Here is an 8,570-nt window from a genome sequence, read left to right on the forward strand (position 1 = left end):
ATGATACCAGGCCATATCTAAACCCTGATTCTTATTTTTCATCTTTTGCATTTTTCTGTCTCCTTGCATTGCTTTTCTCTGCCTTTTTTGCCCCAGTCGTGCATTACATCAGCAGTGCCCTCACGTAAAGTCCTGTTCTTGCCAACATCATTCAAATGACATCAGTTCCCTGTCAGCAGCTGGGCATTCAGTTTGATCGCCCACCAGGGAGAAAGCCTTTGTTTGTACTATTATATTCTTGTGTGCTTCCATATGAGTTAGGTCCTGGCTTGCATGGAACCCATTGCATGAACAACTCACACCTTTCCTTCTGCATTTGTCTCCCATTGAACAGATGGAAATTTACAGAAGGTTATGTCACTAGAACCAAGTGAAGTGGAGAATAATCCAAATCACTCCCATGCTGAATGCTTCAGATAATATAGCTTATGAATGGGGTGGCTTTCTCTCTTAAAATGTACACAAAACCTAATACAATAGTTCTTTAAACTGCCTTAAGTTATAATATGTAAAGTATCTCCTGTTATACTCAAAATAGATTATTTCAGTTCTTCTATACTAAGGTTTTGCTTGCTCATTTTACTAAATCCATTCCATAGTGACTAGTGTACGATCTACATACAAAATAGTTCTAATGCTTAGCTTGTGAGTATCTTGTATTATTATAGAGAGTCTCATATTATAAAATGAGACTTAGATTTCCCAGAACAACAGTTTCTTTCTGAGCCAGACATGAAGCTTCAAATATAAGTAATCTATTGGTTTCTAACTAAGAATGAAACCCCGTCAGAGCTAGTATTATATGCTGTGGACAAAGAAACTTCTTTTTATAGAAAACTACAGTTACTTTTCCTTGCTGGTAGTATTTTCTCCTTCAGCAAAGGATCGTTACCTTGTCGTGGTGCTGGAGCTTGAGCACCTCAATGATGCCATGAGCTAAACCGTGAAGGGCCACCCAAGACGGGAAGGTCATGACAGAGAGGTCAGACTAAATGCGATCCCTGGGGAAGGTAATGGCAACCCACCTCAGTATTCTTGCCGTGAAAACTAAATGGATCAGTACAACCAGAGATATGTCGGTATATCATTGGAAGATGAGACCCCCAGGTTGGAAGATGGTCAAAATGCTACTGGGGAGGAACAGAGGAGGAGTTCAACTAAACCCAGACGTGATGACACAGCTAGCTCAAAGTCGAAAGGATGGCTAGTGGCCAACGGTGCTGGTGGTGAATGGCGAATCCGATGTTCTAAGGATCAATACACCATTGGAACCTGGAATGTAAGAGCTATGAGGCAGGGCAAATTGGATGTGGTTATTGGTGAGATGTCAAGATTAAAGATAGACATTCTGGGCGTCAGTGAACTGAAATGGACTGGAATGGGCCACTTCACATCAAATGACCACCAGATCTACTACTGTGGACAAGAGGACCACAGAAGAAATGGAGTAGCCTTCATAATTAATAGTAAAGTGGCTAAAGCAGTGCTCGGATACAATCCAAAAAATGATAGAATGATCTCAATTCGAATTCAGGGCAAGCCATCTAACATCACAGTGATCCAAATATACGCCCCAACCACAGATGCTGAAGAAGCTGAAGTAGAGCAGTTCTATGAGGATCTGCAGCACCTACTGGACAACACGCCTAAAAGAGATGTTATTTTCATCACGGGAGACTGGAATGCTAAGGTGGGCAGTCAAATGACACCTGGAATTACAGGTAAGCATGGCCTGGGAGAACAAAACGAAGCAGGACATAGGCTGATAGAAGTTTGCCAAGACAACTCAATGTGCATAACAAACACTCTCTTCCAACAACCTAAGAGACGGCTTTATACATGGACGTCACCAGATGGACAACACCGAAATCAGATTGACTACATCCTTTGCAGCCAAAGGTGGCAGACATCTATACAGTCAGTAAAAAAAAGACCTGGAGCTGACTGTAGTTCCGATCACGAACTTCTTCTTGCACAATTTAGGATCAGACTAAAGAGATTAGGGAAGACCCACAGATCAGCTAGATATGAGCTCACTAATATTCCTAAGGAATATGCAGTGGAGGTGAAGAATCGATTTAAGGGACTGGACTTAGTAGATAGGGTCCCAGAAGAACTATGGACAGAAATCCGCAACATTGTTCAAGAGGCGGCAACAAAATACATCCCGAAGAAAGAGAAAACCAAGAAGGCAAAATGGCTGTCTGCTGAGACACTAGAAGTAGCCCAAGAAAGAAGGAAAGCAAAAGGCAACAGTGATAGGGGGAGATATGCCCAATTAAATGCAAAATTCCAGAGGTTAGCCAGAACAGATAAGGAATTATTTTTAAACAAGCAATGCGCGGAAGTGGAAGAAGACAATAGAATAGAAAGGACAAGAGACCTCTTCCAGAAAATTAGAAACATCGGAGGTAAATTCCAGGCAAAAATGGGCATGATCCAAAACAAAGATGGCAAGGACCTAACAGAAGAAGAAGAGATCAAGAAAAGGTGGCAAGAATATACAGAAGACCTGTATAGGAAGGATAACAATATCGGGGATAGCTTTGACGGTGTGGCCAGGGAGCTAGAGCCAGACATCCTGAAGAGTGAGGTTGAATGGGCCTTAAGAAGCATTGCTAATAACAAGGCAGAAGGAGACGACGGCATCCCAGCTGAACTGTTCAAAATCTTGCAAGATGATGCTGTCAAGGTAATGCATGCTATATGCCAGCAAATTTGGGAAACACAAGAATGGCCATCAGATTGGAAAAAATCAACTTATATCCCCATACCAAAAAAGGGAAACACTAAAGAATGTTCAAACTATCGAACAGTGGCACTCATTTCACATGCCAGTAAGGTAATGCTCAAGATCCTGCAAGGTAGACTTTAGCAATTCATGGAGCAAGAATTGCCCGATGTACAAGCTGGGTTTAGAAAAGGCAGAGGAACTAGGGACCAAATTGCCAATATCCGATGGATAATGGAAAAAGCCAGGGAGTTTCAGAAAAACATCTATTTCTGTTTTATCGACTATTCTAAAGCCTTTGACTGTGTGGACCATAACAAATTGTGGCAAGTTCTTAGTGGTATGGGGATACCAAGTCATCTTGTATGCCTCCTGAAGAATCTGTATAACGACCAAGTAGCAACAGTAAGAACAGACCACGGAACAACGGACTGGTTTAAGATTGGGAAAGGAATACGGCAGGGCTGTATACTCTCACCCTACCTATTCAACTTGTACACAGAACACATCATGCGACATGCTGGGCTTGAGGAATCCAAGGCTGGAGTTAAAATCGCTGGAAGAAACATTAACAATCTCAGATATGCAGATGATACCACTTTGATGGCTGAAAGTGAAGAGGAACTGAGGAGCCTTATGATGAAGGTGAAAGAAGAAAGTGCAAAAGCTGGCTTGCAACTAAACCTCAAAAAAACCAAGATTATGGCAACCAGCTTGATTGATAACTGGCAAATAGAGGGAGAAAATGTAGAAGCAGTGAAAGACTTCGTATTTCTAGGCACGAAGATTACTGCAGATGCTGACTGCAGTCAGGAAATCAGAAGACGCTTAATCCTTGGGAGAAGAGCAATGACAAATCTCGATAAAATAGTTAAGAGCAGAGACATCACACTGACAACAAAGGTCCGTATAGTTAAAGCAATGGTGTTCCCTGTAGTAACATATGGCTGCGAGAGCTGGACCATAAGGAAGGCTGAGAGAAGGAAGAGAGATGCTTTGGAACTGTGGTGTTGGAGGAAAATTCTGAGAGTGCCTTGGACTGCAAGAAGATCAAACCAGTCCATCCTCCAGGAAATAAAGCCAGACTGCTCACTTGAGGGAATGGTATTAAAGGCAAAACTGAAAGACTTCGGCCACATAATGAGAAGACAGGACACCCTGGAGAAGATGCTGATACTAGGGAGAGTGGAAGGCAAAAGGAAGAGGGGCCGACCAAGGGCAAGGTGGATGGATGATATTCTAGAGGTGACGGACTCGTCCCTGGGGGAGCTGGGGGTGTTGACGACTGACAGGAAGCTCTGGCATGGGCTGGTCCATGAAGTCACGAAGAGTCGGAAGCGACTAAACGAATAAACAACAAGTATTTTCTCCTCTAATCAAACTTTACTTTTTATATCATATTTTGATAAGGGATCTGTGATTAAGAACATTAATAGAATCCAGTGTCATTCTGCCTTATCCATGATCTTGTTATATAAACTTATTTATGTTATAATTGATTACTGACTTGGATTAAAAATTTCCAGCATATCTGTTATGTCTTCTTGTTGTTATGGCATGCTTGAAAGTGAAAAATCTGTCCTTCAGTAATATTCTTCTTGTACATACAGCACTTTCTTCCACCTATAGGTTCATATTTAACTTTCAGAATAAATATTATAACACTAGACTACAGTAATCATTGTTATCAAGGGCTTCTAAGTATTTGGATTCACTGAATATCTTCAAAATGTTTTATAAAAAAATACAATCTTGCTGATGCAAATATTATACAAGAAGAATATCTAAATATTGAGGCTATTGGAGGTCTACTTCCTACATTTATAGAGGACCATATTCTTCTGTTTTTCATTAAGGTAATGAAAGTAATCTATTGAATATATTTATATACACACACACATACACATACACACACACACACACATACATACACACACACATACACACTGTATATATATCATTAGAGTAAATTATTGATGCAAAATAACTTAATGTCAACCCAACGAATAGTATTGCCTCTACTGAAGATCTCAAACTGCAGCAGAGAACCAATTTGTGGCTCAGGCAGAGCCTCCATAGTATTTAAACATTTTTTCTTCACCATTAATGAGGAACCACAGGAATCCTATTGGTCTCATGATGACATCATTGGAGGGTGTGAGACTACAGTCCTCCACATGTTATCTGACAGTAAATCCCACTGAACTAAATAGGACCTACTTCTTATTATACATACTAAGCATATCACAAAAATGCATTCCTATACATGTTTACTCAGAAACAAGTTACACTGGCTGAATCCAATTATGGTCTTAAGCCATTGGAAGGGGGTTGGCAATTGGAACTACTGAGTGAGTTAGAAAGTAAACACAGCTTCATAGATTCTCCAAATATACACACAGTATAAGAAAAATGCACAGCATTAGAAAGTTGTTCAAATCTTGGGATTGCATGCTTCCAGGAATTCAACATAGTTAAAAATCAGATAGTCTTATGCCACCTTAAAGACCAACAGATTTATTATACTAAAAGCTTTCATGGACTAGAGTCCACTTTCCCAGATGTGTCTGAGGTGGACTGTAGTCCACAAAAAACATACGCTATAACACATCTGTTAGTCTTTAAGATGCCAACATGTGTTTTTATTGTTGTTGCTGTGACAGGCTACAGCTACCCCATGGAAATCCTTGCAAAAGGTGTTTACCATGGAACTTATTTCAAATTCCTTGAAATGTTATGGCCTGGCTTTTTAGATATCCTAGGTTGTCAACAGCTCAAGTACTCCATCAGAAAAAGGTGTCCACTAGCAGTTTTAAAACTAATACAAAAACAGAGATCAATGTGGATCCCAGTTAGGAATGAAATACTGTGTGAAGTTCTGGTGTCTTTGAAACAAATATCTAAGAAATGTTTGGCTACAATTGACATTTTTACAGACATTTGGTCTGCATTTTCTGAAACATCAATGATTAAATCCATATTGTTGGCTACTTTCCCCTCTGATCTGCATCTTTTACATCTTGTGAGAAATTTATGAACAAAGTTATTGTTAATCCATACTGTCTGTCTCACCATTTAGATTCTTTTCAGAAATCTTACTTTGCCAACATAGATAAACAATCTTCAGCAGGATTAACACATACTACTTCACATTAACAATGGAATGGAATGGAAAGGAAAAGAAAGGAAAGGAAAGGAAAGGAAAGGAAAGGAAAGGAAAGGAAAGGAAAGGAAAGGAAAGGAAAGGAAAGGAAAGGAAAGGAAAGGAAAGGAAAGGAAAGGAAAGGAAAGGAAACAAGGAGCTGAAATTCTGTTTGAAGTCAATCAGAAGCTGAAAATAAACACATGTTAGAAATGTGTACATTTTCCCAATTACTATCTAAGCCTTTGGGGTATACTAAATTAGGTAGCCATTTTTAAGAAAGCTAGTTCCTCATAAAAATTAGTTTAAATCCATATTTTTAATAGCTTGCTCCAATAAAGAAGCAGAAAAGTGTGAAAATGGTATATAGAGTAATAGCACATTACCTTATCTTTATCAGATTCCATTTCAAAGCACTAAAAACTCAAGCATAGTATTCAGTATTTGATTTACAGGAACCATGGTTTACTTAATTACTGGGATGGCATTACAGTATCTGTTTAGTAAACATAGTGTGTACTGTAGCCAATTCTGGCTTGGATGTGGAAGACTAGGATCTTAACCTTCTCTCAGCAGCATAAAATATACTTTGGGCCTTTAGCAGATACTTGTTTTGGAACAGGATGACTATAACATACTTGCTATTAAAAATGAAAAAATGAATATGTACCCCCACCAATTGTCAACATCATTTGTTTAATTTATTGCACCTTTTCTGCCAAAGGAATAATACACTTTTTAGTACATGCATGCTTCCGCAACATCTGTACACCTACCATGTTCTTCACGCTAAACTTGTGAAACTGTAATACACAGTTGTTCTCCTCATTCCAATAAACTGGATGAAGAGATGTTTAGGTCTGAGATGAGATGAGATGAGATGAGATAGTGAAGCAGCCAGGTTTTAGGAATATTAAACTTTCTGGCTAAGCTAGTGGACAAATCTGGGGAAATAGCTAAATAAAGAGAACCAGGTGGACAATAACTTATATATCAAGGAAGAAAGCTTTGACATTGGAGGAAGAGGAGAATAACAGCTAGGAAGTGAGAGAATTAGAGGATTTGGTAGAAACCTTTTGTGCCACTTCACTAAATGATATATTTAGATTTCTGACAGAGTACAAGGAAGTAGTATGTATAAAGTAAAGAGATTATCAGATGTTTTAGGCTTCAGAACTCCTTGTATCAGCAGCCAATTGCATGATAAATGGCAAGGCAAGGCTATCAAATTCAGCAGAGGGAGGTCTGCTTCCAAGAAGTGCTGAAGGACATTTTAAAATTATAGCTAGGATAATAAGCATTCCTTCCATGACTGGAAGAGCTTCTCCCATTCCCAGAAGGCCATAGAACAGAGTTGAGGAACTTCTAACCCTCAGATTGTAGCTGGACACCTGCAATCATTATCCATGTTAGTGAATGTGATGGGAGTTGGGAGTCCAGTAACATCTGGGAAAGAAAAGGGACATAAATTCCCCAACCCTGCTTTCAATTCAGCTGAGGACCCTGTGTGTGAAAGTTCTGACAAATCTCTTTTCTGCCCGAGAGGCATTTTTGAGGATTTGTCTCCAGAGAACTAAAGGGGCTTCAAGGAATGCTTCAGGGGACAGGAGGAAATACAAACTGCCTAGGGCTCCCTATTGGAAGGAATTCTTTCTGCCTCTGTATGAGCATTCCTGAGAGTGGGGGCAAGAATAAGTGAAACAGGTTTATTTATAAATAACAGAGTTATTTAAGGAAATACATAATAGGAACAGGCAAAGCCTAGCACCTAAAGTAGCTAACTACATGCTGCTACATACATGTTCAAGGGAGAAGGAAGCTATCTGAGATCAGCAATATTTTAAACCAAAAACAGGCAGAGTGATAGACGAAGAGGGGATCCAGAAGAAATCTCTATGCTCCAGAGGCGGTGAGGTACTGAAGAGTCAATGCCACTGACATTACATTTTAATCCTCTCTCCTTGGCTTGTTTTTTCAGATAGCGCTCAAGCAAAGAGGCAGTTTTAATTCCAAAAAAAGGGGAGATGATTCACACATTAATATAATTAATTTGATTACTTTTCTCTTGATCATACATGGACAAATGTGTGAACTTTTTGGATTGAACCAATTTTCTTTGTATCAGGGGAAATGAAAATTATAACTATGCTGATTAATTTGTGTTTTCTTATTTCATACATGCAAGCCTTCACTTGATATCACAAATACTAAGTCATCAGACCTAAGTTTACTTACAAAGCCTAACTGATTAGCAATTTCAGAAGTGGAGCCTGATACTTTAAAAAGGAGAAATACTGATATCACTATTCTTTACATAAAAACAGGCCATGCTTATTATAATAGTTGTATAGGATCAACTGTTTCTGAACGCTGATTTGGAAAAGCCTGAACCATCCCTTCATATATTTAAAATAGAAATAATTCCGGTCCGGTTTCTCTTCTTTTTTACATGAATTTTTGTGATCTCACTAAACTTTTCTGGCTATTACTTGTATTTTCTGAGCCAGCTGATTTCTCTGCAATGTTAGAAAATCATTGCCCTCTAGTCTAGGTAAAGGTAAAGGTTTCCCTTGACGTAAAGTCCAGTCGTGTCCGACTCTAGGGGGCGGTGCTCATCTCCGTTTCAAAGCCTTGGAGCCGGCGTTGTCATAGACACTTCCGGGTCATGTGGCCAGTATGACTCACGGAACGCCGTTA

Source organism: Candoia aspera, chromosome 1, assembly GCF_035149785.1.
Source record: "Candoia aspera isolate rCanAsp1 chromosome 1, rCanAsp1.hap2, whole genome shotgun sequence".
In the NCBI taxonomy this organism is placed as follows: domain Eukaryota; kingdom Metazoa; phylum Chordata; class Lepidosauria; order Squamata; family Boidae; genus Candoia; species Candoia aspera.